This window comes from Pelobates fuscus, chromosome 3 (assembly GCF_036172605.1).
Source record: "Pelobates fuscus isolate aPelFus1 chromosome 3, aPelFus1.pri, whole genome shotgun sequence".
NCBI lineage: Eukaryota > Metazoa > Chordata > Amphibia > Anura > Pelobatidae > Pelobates > Pelobates fuscus.
This window is the reverse complement of record NC_086319.1, coordinates 255,931,385-255,949,903: the sequence shown is the minus strand read 5'-3', so window position 1 is coordinate 255,949,903 and position 18,519 is coordinate 255,931,385.

Below are 18,519 nucleotides of genomic sequence, written 5' to 3'. Positions count from 1 at the left end.
TAGGCTGCATTGAAAGTTCCAAAGAGCACAGTGGCCTCCATAATTTTTAAATGGAATAAGTTTGGAATAACCAGGACCCTTCCTAGACCTGGCCTCTGGCCAAACTGAGCAATTGAGGGAGAAAAGCCATGGTAGGAGAGGTGACCAAGAACCTGATGGTCACTGTGGGTGAGATCTAGAGACCATGTGCAGGGAAATTTGTGGAAGGGCAACCATCACTGTGACACTCCCCTGATCTGATTTTTAGTACAGACTGACCAGACAGAAGCCTCTCCTGCCTTCAAGACACATGAAGATGATACTAAGAGCGACCTCAGCTCAAATAGCTTGCCCTCTTTAAGAGAGACCCGGCCTGCATCTTGGATTTTTACTTCCCTTTTGGGTGAGATCAGTGTGATGTGCAAATATATTTTTTTTTTCTGCAATGGCTTAAGATAAGCTAAAAGCAGCCTAAGAGCTGAGCAGGAACCCACCAAATGAGCAAGCTATTTGAGCTATTGTCTATTCTTAGCATCCTCATCATGTTTTTGCAAGGGGCTTTCTGTTCAAAATCTTGGCATTCCACTAGGGCAAAAGCATAGCTCTGCTCTTTCAGGGAGACCTAAAAAAAATTCCTGCCTCCATTGGAATCACCATTCCTGACAATTCTCCCATCCTCCTGGCTCTCCTAAAGTCGTTGGCTGGGGAGTCTGCAAACTAAGGAGGTTTATGGATCACAGCAGGGGAGGGCTGGCAGCCTTAGGCCTGGGGGGCAAAACCAGTGAAATGGCCCATTGTACCACCAAATCAGTTCACCATCCATGCCCACCTTTTCCTGGTTTTATAACGGATATTGATGTTATACTAATCAGTAGCTCTTTGCCATACCCGCTCCTTCACGGCTCTGACTTTCCCCCTCCTTTTTTTTTATCTCCCCTCCTTCTTACTTCCCCCCTCTTCTTACTCCCCCTCCCCCTCTTCTTACTCCCCTTCCCCCTCTTATTCTTACTCCCCCTCCCCTTCTTTTTACTTCCCCTTCTTCTTCTTACCCCCCTCTTTTTCTTATCTCCCCTCCTTCTTACTCCCCCCCTCTTCTTACTCACCCCCTTCTTTTTCTTATCTCCCCTCCTTCTTACTCCCCCTCCCCCTCTTCTTATTCCCCCTCTCCCAATTCTTACTCCACCTCCCCTTCTTCTTCCCCCCCTTTTTCTTATCTCCCCATCCTTCTTACTCCCCCCTCCCCCTCTTCTTATTCCCCCTCTCCCTCTCTTCTTCTTACTCCCCCCTCCCCACTTCTTACTCCCCCCTCCCCTCTTACCCCCCTCCCCTCTTACCCCCCTCCCCTCTTCTTACTCCCCCCTTACTCCTCCTCCCCTCTTCTTACTCCCCCTCCCTTCTTCTTACTCCCCCTCCCCTCTTCTTACTCCCCCCTTCTTCTTACTTCCCCTCCCCTCTTCTTACTCCCCCTTCTTCTTACTCCCCCTCCCCTCTTCTTACCCCCCTCACTTTCCCCCTCCCCTCTAACTCCCCCTTCCCCTCTTACTCTCCCCCTCCCCTCTTCTTACTCCCCACCCCCTCTTACTCCCCCCTCCCCTCTTCTTACTCCCCCTCCCCTCTTCTTAGCCCCCCTTCTTCTTACTCCCCCTCCCCTCTTCTTACTCCCCACCTCCTCTTACTCCCCCCTCCCCCCTCACTCTCCACCTCCCCTCTAACTCCCCCCTCCCCTCTTACTCTCCCTCTCCCCTCTTCTTACTCCCCCTCCCCTCTTCTTACTCCCCACCCCCCTTCTTACTCCCCCTCCCTCTCCTTACTCCCCCCTCCCCTCTTCGTACTCCCCCCTCCCCTCTTCTTACTCTCCCCCCTCCCCTCTTACTCCCCCCTCACTCTCCCCCTCCTCTTACTCTCCCCCCTCCCCTCCTCTTACTCCCCCCTCCCCTCCCCTCCTCTTACTCCCCCTCCCTTCTTACTCCCCCATCCCCTCTTCTTACTCCCCCACCTCCCCTCTTACTCCCCCTCCCCTCTTCTTACTCCCCACCCCTCTTCTTACTCCCCCCTCCCCTCTTCTTACTCTCCCTCCCTCTCCTTACTCCCCCTCCCCTCTTCTTACTCTCCCCCCTCCCCTCTTACTCCCCCCTCACTCTCCCCCTCTTCTTACTCTCCCCCCTCCCCTCCTCTTACTCCCCCCTCCCCTCCTCTTACTCCCCCCTCCTCCCCTCTTACTCCTCCTCCCCTCCTCTTACTCCCCCCTCTTCTTATTCCCCCATCTCCTCTTCTTACTCCCCCACCTCCCCTCTTACTCCCCTTCCTCCCCTCTTACTCCCCCTCCCCTCTTCTTACTCCCCCTCCCCTCTTCTTACTCCCCCCTCTTCTTATTCCCCCCCCCCTCTTCTTATTCCCTCCCTCCCCTCTTCTTACTCCCCCCTCCCCCCCCCTTCTTCTTACCCCCTCCCCTGTAGCGTGGCTAAGCTGCTCTCCAGTCCGCGGTGCCCGGCTCGAGTGATAGGAAGGTGCACGCTCAGTGTGCACTTCCTGTCAGTCCGGCCGGTTACAGGAAACAGAAATACCACGCGGAACAGGAGTTTCTGTTTCCTGCAACCGGCCGGACTGACAGGAAGTGCACACTCAGTGTGCTGTGCACCTTCCTATCACTCCGGCCGGGCACCGCGGACCGGAGAGCAGCTCGGCCACGCTACAGGGGAGGGGAGGGGAGGGGAGGGAGGGAAAAGCAGCTGCAGCTGTCTGAGCGCTCTTTACAGAGCGCTCAGGCGGCTGCAGCATTTAAAGGGCCGGCCCGCCGCGGCCGGTCCCAAAAGAATTTCGGGCGGCCTGGGGGGCAGTTGCCTCCCTGCCCCCCGACCCAGCCCGCCCCTGGATCACAGCATACCACACACAACAGAGTTTGCACTTGGGACTAGGTCTGTCATGGTGTCCACCGGGCCCTCTCCGCTGCAGCGTGTTCCCGTGTTGTTCATGGCCTTGCCTCTGGTGTCACTCTCTCTCACTTCCATGGTCTTGCCTACTCCAGCAGCTCGATCAACACTGCCCATTGTGCTTCTGAGACTTGTATGGCTCAATTTTCTTCTCGGTCTGTTCTTTAATATTCTGTATTAGTAAAATAAAATCTGTCCATTCTAAGCTAAACCACCAGGAAGTAACTGGACTGGGTGTCTAGTTGATGTATAATAAGTTGGCCAAAAAAAGAGAGAACAGACTTCCTAAATATTTCGATGTGTTTGAAGTGTTCTTTAATGTGGATTACATAAGAGTGGGATTTCCCCTTTTTTAAATACAACAGTTTTGGTTCTCATCACTATTAGGCTTTAGAGACTGTGGTTACGGCTTTTAATCTATGGAAAGGGACTTAACCTTACTAATTGTTATGTGACTTCTTTGGTAAATCCCCTGTGACCTTGCAGATGGGATGAATCAAATTTAGTAAACTTTAGTTGTGCTCATAAGCTTGCATACCCTTGGAGAATTGGTAACATATGTACCATTTTTGAAGAAAACACAAATGAGTAGGCAAAACACATTAAAAAAAAATTCTTATGGGATTCATATTCAACTGTAGGTTATAACAGAATGGCACAATCATAAAACAAAACATGGCATAAAAGAAAAAAAAAAGAACCCTGTTCAAAAGTCTGCACACCCATAGTTTCTAATACTGTGTATTGCCCCCTTTAGCACCAATGACAGCGTGCAGTCTCTTGTAATAGTTGTCTATAAAGCCCTTAATTCTTGCAGGTGGCATAGCTGCCCATTCGTCTTGGCAAAATGCCTTCAGGTCATGCAAAGTCTTTGGTCGTCTTGCATGAACCACACGTTTGAGATCTCCCCAGAGTGCCTCGACGATATTAAGGTCAGGAGACTGTGATGGCCAGGGCTGGCCTTGGACCTTTAGGCGCCCTGTGCAAAATATTTTCACAGTGCCCCCTGGCCACATCCCTCTCTGGCCACTTCCTGTTCTCTGTGTCTAGTGCCAGTGTGTTTGTAGTGTCAGTGTTTGTGATTTTAGAGTACGTCTACGTTGTATTAGGTGAGTACCTGTGGGGAATGTCGGTTTCTGTGTGTAAAAATATAGATGAAACTGTGTATGTTTGTAACTGTTTGGGTGTGGTCGTGTGTGTAAATGCAGAGACTGAAAATGTGCATACATTTACATTTTTTAACTAGTTTGCCTTTTTCTCACAGGTTTATATCTCCTTATATTCTCACATATCGTTCTCCCTTATTTCTGCTTATTTGTCTCTCCTCCATTACTCCCTAATGTGTTTCTTCCCATATAGTTCATATGTTTATCATTCTACTCATATTCACACTTGTCTATTTTAATCCATCTCTCTCCTGCTTGTCTATTAACCATCCTTCCCTCACTGGTGTCTCTCACCTAGCCTTTGCTATAACTGTCACTCATGCTCTGCACACACATCTCCATACTTGTATCTATCACTCATTGCCCATCACCAGTTATAGTTTATCCTGTATCCTATTTGTCTCTCCTTATACCAACACTTTCCAAACTGTGTCTCCCCCTACTTCTAGCCCAGCTGTTTCTCTTTTATATCCACACATCTCTCACTTATCCCATCTCCCCAATTTCTAACCACTGTTGTATCCCCATTATCCCCATGTGCTTCTCCCAGTTCTAATCTCTGTTGTCCCTTTTCCACCCCATTCCTCAAGTATTACCTCTTTTGTATCTCAATTATCCCCCTGTCCCTCCTCCATTTTTAACCTCTATTAGCCACATGACACCCACTTCATCATCAAAGTCCTTCTGTCACACTGTCTCCCAATCTCTATTTCCCTCATACTGTGCTTTCATCTCACCCATAATGTGTCCATATTATTAACTTACCATTTTGTGCTGGACAGGAGTGTTAGGTGTTAATCTTCCTGTGCACTCCCTCGCAGAGCTGCTCAGTGGCAGGCAGCCATTCTCTATGTGGGAGTAGAGTGTCACGATACCTTACCTGTCAACCTCGGACCCACGCAGTACAGCATCCTCCTTCACTGAGCGGCACGGCACCTCTGACGCCGGCCGCTCACTCAGAGCGGAATTTCTAACTTCGGCGCATGCGCGCCACTGCCGTCGGCTGGAAGCCGACAGGATCATGACGCAACCACGCACCCGGACCTTTTGGGGGCGTGGTTTTAAAGCAAAACACACCACACTATAAAAGGGCTGTCTTGACAGCAGTAAGACGCCCTAGTGTGGTTCTTGCTGGTTCCCATAGTGCTCTTTATGTTTATTGGTATTCTCTCCTGGTATTTGACTTCTGGCTACTCTATTTGACTAATCTACTCTCTGGTTCCCTGTACTTTGGCTTGTTAATCGTTATTCCGTCTTCTGTCATCCCTTGACCTCTGGCTATCCCATTTGACTACTCTAACGTGAGCCCGGCCATTCTAAGGTCCGGTATACGTTCTATAGTTAGGTTACACTCTGCGTGAAGGGGTCACTGTCGTGACATAGAGAGCATAACTCCGCCTCCCATGACTCACTGAAACTCCTGCAGGCAGTGTGAAGTCAGAAACCCCCCGTGTGCACTCTCGGTCTCTGACTCTAACAGCAAGGAAGACACTGCAGGGCCCTGGTGATGGCCACTCCAGTACCTTCACTTTTTACTGCTATAACCACTGGAGGGTCAACCTGACCTTGTGCTTAGGGTCATTGTCATGCTGGAAAGTCCAAGAGTGTCCCATGTGCAGTCTTCGTGCAGAAGAATGCAAATTGTCTGCCAGTATTTTCCGATAACATGCTGCATTCATCTTGCCATCTATCTTCACAAGATTCCCGTGCCTTTAGAGCTCCCCCTCCCCCCCCCCCAACACATCAGTGAGCCACCGCCATGCTTCACAGTTGGTATTCTTTTCTCTAAAGGCCGTATTGACCGCTCTCCAAACATATCGTTTACGATTCTGACCATAAAGCTCTATTTTGGTCTTGTCACTCCGAAGTACAATGTGCCAGAAGCTGTGAGGTGTTTCAAGGTGTCGTCAGGCATATTGTAACTGGGCTTTTTTGTGGCATTAATGCAGTAAAGGCTTCTTTCTGGCAACTCGACCATTCAGCTCATTTTTGTTCAAGTATCGTCGTATTGTGCTCCTTGAAACAACCACACCGTCTTTTTCCAGAGCAGCCTGTATTTCTCCTGAGGTTACCTGTGGGTTTTTCTTTGTATCCCGAACAATTCTTCTGGCAGTTGTGGCTGAAAACTTTCTTGGCATGTCTGACCTTGCCTTGGTATCAAGAGATCCCCAAAATTTTCACTTCTTAATAAGTACTGAATGGCATTTTCAAGGCTTTGGATATCTTTTTATATCCTTTTCCATCTTCGTAAAGCTCCCTTCCCTTGTTATGCAGGTCTTTTGACAGTTCTTTTCTGCTCCCCATGGCTCAGTATCTAGCCTGCTCAAGTGCATCCACGTGAGAGCTAACAAACTCATTGGCTATTTAAACACAGACACTAATTGCAACTTAAAAACAATTAACCTTTAATTGCCATTTTAACCTGTGTTTGTCACCTTGTATGGCTGTACCAATTCCAAACATTTAACGGTATGTAAACTTTTGATCAGGGCCATTTTGGTGATTTCTGTTATCATTAAAAAGGAGCCAAACAACTATGTGAAAATAAATGGCTTCATATGAGCATTATCCTTCAATAAAATACAGTGCACGATCAGTCATATTTTCTGCTAGGGTATGCAAACTTTTGAGCACAACTGTATATATATATATAGTCACGGAAGCTCCTGTGCCACAGCCTGCTGGAGAGGCATAACAGCTAGCCTCCTGCCCACAGGACTAGGGACCTGGTCACAGACTTTAAAATGATATATAGGATGTAGGGATACGTTGTGTAATTGTCAAGTTGCTTTGTAAATTTTTTCTCTAGCCCAAAATCATAAGAGTAAAATGATGACACATAGTATATGCAAAACTGGGACATTTCTAAAAAGCGTTTTCCAGAGAATCAGAATTTCAAGTCTCATTTGTTCTCATATAAGTACATGTGTATATTCACAATTTACTGGTTAAAGCAGATACAGGCCATATAGAGTTTAAAGCACAATAATCTTTGACCTTCTGGTGGCAAGGGACTTTTCCTTCTTGGTTTCACCAACCCTTTTTTGACAGTTTAGGTTTTTTGGCTTACAATGCCCAATTGTGCATTGCTAATAGGTTACCCCCTTAAAATGTTTAACAAAAAGGGACAATTACCTGTAATTAAGCACAAGGCAGAACTCCCGACACCAATCTCCCTCCTCCATCTGATGTTAGCAAGTGCCTCACGCAGTCCAATAATTTAGTTTTCTCTTGGAGCTTAGTGATTGCCTAGTTGTGATATTAAGAATTTCCAATAGATACCTGTGTCCTTCGACTTTTATGGGGACTACACCATGTAGGTATTCTAATCACACACAATAAGAGATTCAAGGGAGTATAGCTTCCCTTTCTGTTGTTTGCAATGGAGAACTGGGGAAGGATTTAGACTCTGGTTCACGATTCACACATCAAAATTCAATATAGAATCAATCGTATCTATCTATCTATCTATCTTTTGACATCATCAATATCCATAATAAGATAAACATGACATTTAAGCTGAGTTCTGCAGATCAAGCAAGTTCAAAATGTGATTTTGGCATTAATGGAATTTAAAAAATACTACCCGTATGGTGGCAGAAATCAGTTACACAAAAGGCTTCCACTAAAACATAGTCACCACAGTGTCCTAGATTTGTATGGCATTATAAATATAAAATTTTAAGGCACCTAAACCATCCATGGGGATGTATCAAGATATGATGACCTATATTCAAACCAAGAAGAAGCCATGGTGCCATGACAAATTTTAAAAATATTAAAATCTCCCTGAATCTTCCTCCCTGAACTTTGACAGTCCATTTGTTCGGCATCAAGATCTCACTACATGAAGGATCCTGGACTGATTGTTTAGGAGTCCTCCTTTGACTGCTAGATAACCAACTAAAATGATCTGTCTTGAGCACTGTTGCCCAAACAAGTCCTCATGGTGCACCCAATTCTAATCCTGTGCGGTTAGTGATAAAATCTATATCATTGGTGAGCCCTGAGGATTGGTTTTGAAACCCCTGCTCTAGAGTTTAGATAGATTCCCCCCAAAAAGTGATACATAAATTTGATACTGCATTTATTTAAATTTGCTGTTTATTTTCATACAGTTGTGCTCAAAAGTTTGCAGACCCTGGCAAAAATTGTGAAATTTTGTAATTGATTTTGAAAATATGACTGATCATGCAAAACAATGTCTTTTATTGAGGGATATTGGTCATATGAAGCCATTTATTATTACATAGTTGTTTGGCTCTTTTTAAATCATAATTATAACAGAAATCACCCAAATGGCCCTGCTCAAAAGTTTACATACCCTTGAATGTTTGGTCTTGTTACAGACACACACAGGTTACAGTGGCAATAAAGGTTAACCCCTTAAGGACACAGCTTCAAAAACTGGACTTACCCTTAAGGACACAAGCCATTTTTGCATTTTTTTCCGTTTGTGTCAAAATGCAATTTGCATCTCTGTCATTTATTGCACTAACACATATTATATATTGTTTTTTGGAGGGCAAAAAGGGCTTCAATTCGATGTGACATATACATAGATAAATTCTCATTAATTATAAAACAAATGCCAAAAAAGGAGGGGAAAAAACACAAAATATTTTTTTCACAGTTTCGGCAATAATAGCGTGTACATAAAATGCCCAGCTAAGAAAAAGTAATTCAAAATAAATTAATTTATGTGTTTTGATTTATAGAGTACATAGTATGTTTAGGATTTCAGCTTATTTTGTAAGTTACAGGTAACAATATAAAAGGACTAAAATACAATTTCAATGTGAAACAATTTTAGAAGTTGGTGTGTTTGTCTTGTAGGTTTAGTAGCCATCACAGAAAACACAATTGCCACAGAAAAGTATATATTTATATAAAGTAGACATCACAGGCTATTTACCTAAGGTTATTTTGACACTTTTTACGTAGACATTTCATCACCAATCTATGCTAAATATTGGAGTAAAATTTTGTTTTTTCTCTATTTTTGGATATACACATATAACAAGGATTTTGTAACGTGTATTTCGTAAAGCTGGTGTGTGTTATTCCTGCACAGAACCCCATATTGTGTTCAGCTACATCTGCCGAGCTTAATGATACCCCCATTGTATGCCTTTGGCACTACTCTAAACAGAGAAAGGATAGGGGGCACTCCCGAGACCTGAATTTTGCATGAAAGGTGCTGCCGCTGTGACCAAATTTTCATGAATGAGAAAATAAATAGAGCTGCGCACTCAGACTACAAAACAATACAAAAAACAAAGAAGGCTACTAAAATGCCTAACTAAGTATAAATATGGGGATTTGGTTCCACCATATGGCCATATGTTGTTAAGCCCACCACTACTTTCAAAGTACCCCATTATTGGTGGGTCCTACACTACAATGTGGGAGACAAATAAATAGTATAGTGTTATAAATATAACTATTTATTTGTCTCCCACATTGTAGTGTAGGACCCACCAATAATGGGGTACTTTGAAAGTAGTGGTGGGCTTAACAACATATGGCCATATGGTGGAACCAAATACCCATATTTATACTTAGTTAGGCATTTTAGTAGCCTTCTTTGTTTTTTGTATTGTTTTGTAGTCTGAGTGCGCCGCTCTATTTATTTTGGCACTACTCTAAGCTACAATGCCATATAAGAGACAAGGCTATTTCAGTTTCTATAGTTAGAATTTTCAAAGATGGATTTGACGGGCCTATATCTCATTTTGGGGTATTTATATCAGTGTGAGTATTCAAATAACCCCACAAAAGGCTACCATTTGATAAAGTAGACACCACAGGGTATCTTATATGGTGTATAGTGTGCCTTAATTTGTCACCATTTTTGACCAATTTATGTCAATGTTTGTGGTGAGGGGGGAAAAAATTGCATTTTTACATACATGTTGCATTTTTGCGGAGTATTTCTTACACTTGATATGTACCACTGTCATAAAATCCCCCAAATTATGCTCAGTTACATCTTCTGAGTAAAACAATATGCACAATGACCTGACACTATTTTGCGAAGTTACAGTGCTGTAAAAGAGAAGTGACAAGTTCAGGTTTTTAAGTGTGAATTTTCATGGAGGGTTTTGATATGTCCATGTCCCACTTTGGAGCACTTGAGCAAGCTACATATTCCAGCTACACCATAAAGCATACAATTTCTTAAAGAGGACATGCCAGGGTATTTCAAAAGGCCTATTTTGAACCTTAGTGTGGGATAATTTTTCTGCTATTTTTCCGCTACAAAGTGTAGTGGTAATAAGCATTTTTTCTGCCTTTTTCACACAAAGTGAGTTTGCACAGTATATTTTGCAAACCTTATGCATGCTATGACTGTGTAATACTTCATGTAATGGTCAGCTATGTCATCTGTGTACAACAATACCCCCGTATGTACCTTTGCCAGGTGTATGTGCATGTTGAAGGGGCACGTTTGAGACGCAGGCATTCATTTTTTTTCTAACTTTGAAGTTTTACGCTGTGTCCATGTTTCGTTTCGGAGTAGTTTAGCTGGTTGGTTATTCAAACTTCCCCACAAACACATACTATTTATTCAAGAAAACACCCCGGAATAATTCAAAAGGCATATTTTGAACCTGAGCATTGGATCATTTTTTTGCTATTTTTTTCCAGGTGTAGCGGTAATGAGCATTTGTTAATGCTTTTTTTTTTTTTTTACTTTTTTTTACTTTTTCTACTTTTTAAAACTTTCTTGAAACGTTTTTACACTTTTAAAATTTTTATCAACTTTTTTTTCCATTAACCCTAACAGTAAGCAGCACTAACAGTAAATTCCCCAATTTTCCATAACACCCACCCACCTCAGCTAGCAAAATATCATTTTAAAATATTTAAATGAATTAATGAAATAAATTGAGCCCCTTAGGGTTAAAAATAAAGTTAACACTCAGGGGTTAAAAAGAAAAATCAGGGGGGGGCGGGGCCGGACTGCCGAGCTGAACGGTCGCAGGCATGCAGAGCTCCTGCAACACCGCAGTAAAAAACGACTATAAATCATGCTTTTAAAATGAACAACAGATCTACAGCAACAAAGCCCAACACAGAGGGACGGCTGGATCCGGGGAGAGGCTGGCTCCAAGAGCTACAGTCCCCTGGAGGAGAAATTAACGCCAAACTACTTGAGGCCTTCTCCGGCGGTGAGTGGGGCAGACGGCCGCTGCCCCACTATCCCGCAACACAGCACCCAACCTGGGGCACGAATCCGGAGGGTTCCGGCCCCGTTACCCCCCCCCCCTATGGACCGGGGGGGTGATCCCGGTCCCCACTCTTGGGACCTGACAGCCGCTGGCTGTTTCAACACAGCAGCAAGGCCGCCAATCCACCCAGACACCACTACTAAGATGGCGGAGGCCATGTGCGATGGCGCCAAGACCGGAGCCTTGACGGGCCACTAATCTGCTGCTGCAGAAACTAGAGGGGACAACCACCAAAGCACGGATACTACCCACAGCCGCCCGTTTGCAGGCACTACCGGACCTCACCAAGCCTCGAACTGACCCACAGAGGCCTCCTAGAGTACCCTTCCTTCAAGCCAAAGCCTGACAGCAAAGACCTACACTCACCCCGCGGAAAAGACAGGCGACACTTCAGGAAACCCGACCGTCCGACCGAGACCGGGGCTGGTGTCTCTGCCGCACACCTCTGCTGTAAAGCCAGCCAACCTTCCCCAGCATGCCGTAAAAGAACCGCGGATGTTCCGCCTAAATTTTCCACCGACCCACACCCGCATGTTTTGGGGACTATACAAACACCCGCACTGACAGAAACCAGGGCGCACCGTTAACAAAAACGGCACAGCTTTAATTACAGCCACCCGCCTGTCAGCACCCTCAGACCTTAATCAGCAAATCACCTCCACCATGACTAGACTCAGAAAGACCTCCCGCGGGGTCCCGGTGCCTCTTCCCTCCTCCGGGCAGGGTAACAAGCAGACCCACAGATACATCGGCTGCCCGCAATCATTACCGCACCACAGGGTTTACCGACACTTGGAGAGGCAGAAGAGCACTCACCTCAACTGCTACAGTGGAGATCCCCACAGGCGGTAAGCACACAGCAGTGACTTCACCAAGCGACTAGCAGCAACCCGAATACACTCCAGCACAGCAAGTCTGTAGTGGCGGCTGGGGGGGGCTATCTTTCATTTGTCTTCAGTGGGACTTTCTGTTACTGAGACTGACCTGCCTATCTAACCACCCAAAACCCTGTGCCTTTATCGTTCAGGAGCTCTGCTCCCCGGTGGTATACCGTATCAAGCTTGCTTTAAAATCGTTTTCTAAACCTGAATGTTCATACTGTCAGTATAATCAGCCTGTTTTTGTTTTTCTATCTGCCATTCACTGTATTCTTAAAAGCATTATTGATCTTTATCTAACTATGTGTATACGTGTAGAATACGAATGAGCATACTTCACAGCTTGTTAATTTGACTTAGTTACAGACCAACTCATAACCAACTGACAGACCCAGTATTAGCATTGGTATAACTTAAAACTGAAAAATGCTTGGTTTAACGTGTATACTCTTACTATAAAATATAAAATGTGCAGTATTCTTCAAAAGCCATGAAAATGTACAAACTGTAACTATCTTAATAGCCGGTATATGCTGTTGTGGCACACCAGGCATGTTCTGTAATTCCCTGCACGCAATAAATAAAGAATTAAAAAAAAAAAAAAAAAAGAAAAATCAGAGCACAGTATAATACTGTGATCTGTATTTTGATCACTACCGTGTTTCTCCGAAAATAAGACTAAGAAAAAAGAATATAAAATATATTAATTTTAGTCACACAAAACACACTAGGGCTTATTTTCAGGGTAGGGCTTATTTATTTACGGTACCGGTATGTACATTGAACCCCCCCTTTAATTAATCCACCCCCTCTAATTAATCCACCCCCCCTTTAATAAATCCACCCCCCTTTAATTAATCCACCCCCCCTTTAATAAATCCACCCCCTTTAATTAATCCACCCCCTTTAATTAATCCACCCCCTTTAATTAATCCACCCCCCTCTAATTAATCCACACCCCCCCTCTAATTAATCCACACCCCCTCTAATTAATCCACACACCCCCTCTAATTAATCCAACCCCCCTTTAATTAATCCACCACCCCTTTAATTAATCCACCCTCCCTTTAATTAATTCACCCCCCCTTTAATTAATCCACCCCCTCTAATTAATCCACCCCCCCTTTAATAAATCCACCCCCTCTAATTAATCCACCCCCTTTAATTAATCCACCCCCCCTTTAATTAATCCACCCCCCTTTAATAAATCCACCCCCTCTAATTAATCCACCCCCTTTAATTAATCCACCCCTTTAATTAATCCACCCCCTTTAATTAATCCACCCCCCCTCTAATTAATCCACACCCCCCTCTAATTAATCCACGCCCCCCCTCTAATTAATCCACACACACCCTCTAATTAATCCACACCCCCCTCTAATTAATCCAACCCCCCTTTAATTAATCCACCACCCCTTTAATTAATCCACCCTCCCTTTAATTAATTCACCCCCCCCCCCTTTAATTAATTAAGTCCCAGACATAAAATACCGGTATCTACTCACAGTTTCAAAGAGTCCGACCACTGGGTGCCTCACCGCCCGGAATGGATCCTTCCGCTGAAGATCCGTGAAGGCAGACTGACGGCGCTGCGCACGTCGTCATCACGCTGCGCACGTCGTCATCACGCTGCGCGATGCCGCGGCCCGCAACGCTCCTCCCCCTCCTCATAGAAGAAGGAAGTCCCGCCGGGCCGCAAAGGTAAAATGCCTAGGTCTTATTTTCGGGGTAGGGCTTATATTGCAGCCCACCCCGAAAATTCGGCTAGGGCTTATTTTCGGGGTAGGTCCTATTTTCGGGGAAACACGGTATAAGCAGTGATCAACTGGCAGAGACAGGTTTAATCTTTATTAGGACTGGGTAAGGGGGGGTAGGATTTCTTTTTCTTTTTTTAAACATTAGTAAAACACTTTTTTAAACTTTTTAAAGCTTTTTAAAAACTTCTTTTAATAATAACCCTCTTTTAATAATAACCCTTTTAATAATATTCCCCAATTCCCCACTAACTTCCACCCACCCCAGCTAGCTTAATATATCATTTTAAAATATTAAAATGAATTAATAAAATAAATGTAACCCCTGAGGGTTAAACAAAATAAAACAACCCTCAGGGGTTAAAAAAACCAGATCACAGTAAAATGTAGTCCCTGCCAATTGATCACTGTAGCCAGTGATCAATTGGCAGGGAATGGGTTAATTTTATTAAAGCAGGGGAAAGGGGGGTGAGATTTAACTTTTACTTTATATTTTTACACAGGGAGAAGATCAGCAGCACTGATCCGTCACCCTGCACTTCACACTGACCGTGGAAGCACAGGGAGGAGAATCATAAGTCCCTGCAGCACATGTGCTTGCTCTGACAGCCTGTCAGAGCGATCACAGCTGCAGGGACAGCGCGATTGGATGCTTCCCGTCTGCCTCGAATACCGAGGCAGACCGGAAGAGTGTTAACCCCGTGATCACCGCGATTGCGGCGACCTGGGGTTAATTTTAGCGCATTAAGTGCTTCCCCAGCATGACGGTCCCTCATCCGGTGTTAAGGGTTTCATTTCCCACACCTGTGGCTTTTTAAATTGCAATTAGTGTCTGCGTATAAATAGTCAATGCATTTGCTTGCTGTCATGTGGATGAACCTGAGCAGGCTAGATACTGAGCCATGGGGAGCAGAAAAGAACTGTCAAAAGACCTGCGTAACAAGGGAAGGGAGCTTTACGAAGATGGAAAAGGATATACAAAGATATCCAAAGCCTTGAAAATGCCATTCAATACTTATTAAGAAGTGAAAAATTCAGGGATCTCTTGATACCAAGGCAAGGTCAGGTAGACCAACAAAGTTTGTTACCACGGCAACGCTACAAATCTTGCGAGAGTGAACTCTAGCCCTGGAGCTACGGGCTAGAGTTCACTCTAACCCCTGGGACAACCAGGGATTCCCCACGGACCACCAGGGATCAAGAAATGGGGGACATTAATATATTTATTTTTATCTAAACCCCCCCCCCAAAAAAAACATTATTTAAAAAAAGCCTGCCTACACTCCTTCCCCCCATACACACACTGCCCCACAAACACTTCCACCCATACACACACTGCACCCCCACAGACACATACAGTGCCACACACACACTGCTACCCCCCTATACACACATTGCCCCACACACACTGCTGCCCCCAATACACACATTGCCCCACACACTCGACCCCCCCATATACACACTGCCCCACACATACATACAGTGCCCCACACACACATACAGTGCCCCCCCCATACACACACTGCCCCACACACACATACAGTGCTCCCATACACACACTGCCCCCCCATACACACACTGCCCCACACACACATACAGTGCTCCCATACACACACTGCCCCCCCATACACACATTGCCACACATACACACATTGGCCCTCATACTCACGTCCAAATAGCCCTTTTTGTGCCCAAATCGCTGACCAGTGTCATTGTTGTCTCAAAATTACTAATCACTGACATTTCATTTTCAAAACAACTTAAAAATGCAATCCTGTCAGCTGGTAGTGTTTTTGTATAAACTGTGTAGTCAATGTATTTGTAATACAGAAATGTATTTACAGATGTTTGTGAATTCAAATGAATATTTGTGTATAATATTAATGTGTGCAGATGCAGTTATTGAATATTTGTATGTATTCGTAAATGCAGGAATCTATTTGTAAGACGTGTGTGTGTGTATGTTTGTATGTATGAGTGTCCTTCACTGGACGTTACTGTGTGTGTGTGTGTGCATGCATTGTTGTTTTCAGCAGTATGTTTGTTTATTTTTCTGAATGTCCCTGTGTGACTTATCTCACTATTCTCTTACACTTTTGGCTCTATCCCATCCCCAGGGGCGTTGCTCTGTGGACTAGGGACTAACCCTCAAAATACATTTGCTTACCCCTCCTATAGTTGACATTAAAGGACCACTATAGAGCCAGGAAAACATACTCGCTTTCCTGGACCTATAGGGCCTTGAGGGTGCCCCCACCCTCAGGGTCCCACTCCCACCAGGCTGAAGGGGATGGAAGGGGTTAAATTTACCTCTTTTTCCAGTGCTGGGCACTCGTCGTCATCGGCTAAATGCGCATGCGCGGCACGAGCATTCTCAATGCTTTCCTATGGACGCTGGCGTCTTCTCACTGTGAAAATCACAGTGAGAAGCGCGGAAGCGCTGCTGTGGCCAGGTGGCAGGCTGCTGTGGCTGGTTGGCAGGCAGGCTGGCTGCTGTGGCTAGCCGGCTGGCTGCTGCTGGCAATTGGTCTCTTTTTTCCACCAGCAGACATCTATTTCTGCCACCAATCCCTTTGTGTCCCTTTTTTTCCCCTCCCTTCTGTGTGTCTCACCCCAAGCCTTTATGTGTGTCTGTTCATCCCCACAGCCCTTCTGTGTGCCTCTTTGTTTGTCCCAGTGCCTTTGTGTGTCTCTTTCTCCCCCAGCCAATTTGTGCATCTGTTTGTCCCCCAACTCCTTTGACTGTCCTCTTTTCCCCCTTCCCCAACCCCTCTGTGTCTCTTTGCCCCAAGTGCTCTTTGTCCCACCAGCCCTTCTGTGTGTCTATGTACCCCCCACAGCCCCTTTATGTGTGTCCTCTTAAGCCCCTCTCCCCTCCTGTCTGCTCATGTTGTCCCCTTCTGTGCCATCTTTAGCCCCCTCCCCTTCTGTGCCCTCTTTAGCCAATTTCCCCTCCTGTCCCCTTATGTAGCCCCCCTTCCCTCCGGTGAACTCTTTAGCCCCCCTCCCCTTCTGTGCCCTCTTTAGCCCCTCCTATCCCTTTCTGTAGCCCCCTCCCCTCCTGTGCACTTTTTAGCCCACTAGTCTCCTGTGCCCTCTTTATTAGCCCCTCCCCTTCCTGTGCCCTCTTTAGCCCCTCCCCCAGTGCCCTCTTTTACCCTTCACCATGCCCTCTTTAGCCACTAACCCTCCTGTGCCCTTTTTTGCCTTCTCCCCCTCCTGTTCCCTCTTTTGTCCTTCCCCGTGCCCTCTTAAGCCACCTTTCCTCCAGTGCCCTCTTTAGCCCCCCCCCCCCCTCTTCCCCTTATGTAGCTCCCCTCCTTTTGGCCCTCCCCTTCTTGTGTCCTCTTAGCCCCCTTCCCTCCTGTTTGCTAGTGTCACGGAAGATAGGACTCCTTGTACATGTTCCCTTATTTTTACTTTTTGTCTAACATCCCCCTGTATTTGAATGGAGTCACTACAAGATAATTGGTTCCCTTGTGTTCGGCTATCCGTTACCTTCTGTTTGATTACCGAACAGACTATCTGTGGTCCTCCTTGTTAACACCTAGTAATCCCCGACCTCCCCTGGCTGTTAACCACTAATGAGCAATCACCTTAAGTACTTCTCTGGGTGGCCGCCATTCACATATACGAACACACCTGCTATCAGGACTGTCGGCCATCTTGTCTCCCGAATGCAGGCAGCAGTACATGGTCGTCGACTGCATGGATCTCTGGTCGGCTACAGGAGTAAGAAACTACTGAACAAGGGAAGCATTCATTTCTTAAAAGCCAGGGGGAGCGTTCATTGGTGTACGCACAGGAACCCCCGAAAGTCGACTGGTCAAAACTTTGTTCAAACATAACTCTCGTTTTACCGAACTGATCTGAGCGCTTTTTGGATATGCTCTGCGCTTAGATCGGGTCTATTCGGGAATATATATATATTTGTGGGGTACCTGTACTGTTTTCACGTTTTTTCCTGATATGTTAAAATTATATGTAAGTTTTCTTATTTGAGAGATAGTTGTGTTATCTTAATTGGAGCTTAATTATCTCTTAAACACAAAGACTTGTGGGAAGGAAACCCCTGTGATTTTGTCTTGGAAACCCCATGCTAGGGGCAATGCATAAAAAGCAGAGTGTGGCCTAATAAAGCTCATATTGATTTTCTACTTAATACAACTGGTTGCATCCATTATATTGGGAAAACTCTACACAGCAATATCACCATTTGCAGTACATCTGGAACCAGGACAAGTGGAGGATCAAAGGAATAATGACAATAGACTAGAGAACCTGTGACAGCTAGCAGTTTGACTTCTTCCCTGGGGTTCCCTGAGCACCATAACCACTACAGACAGGTGTGCGTTGGCTCTCCCCCAATGCAAGTAGATATACCATTTTCTAATGGACAGGGTCTGACTCCCTGTCTTCTCACAACTGGTAAATAAGGGCTTAGCCAATTGGCTGTCTATCATGGCCAATGGGCTAAGCCCTGCAGTGCCAACGAAAGCAACTAGCAGGACCTCCTGGCTCTCATGTACAGCTGTGAGATGGCAGGGAGCACTGCCTTATTAGCAAATGGTTTGACT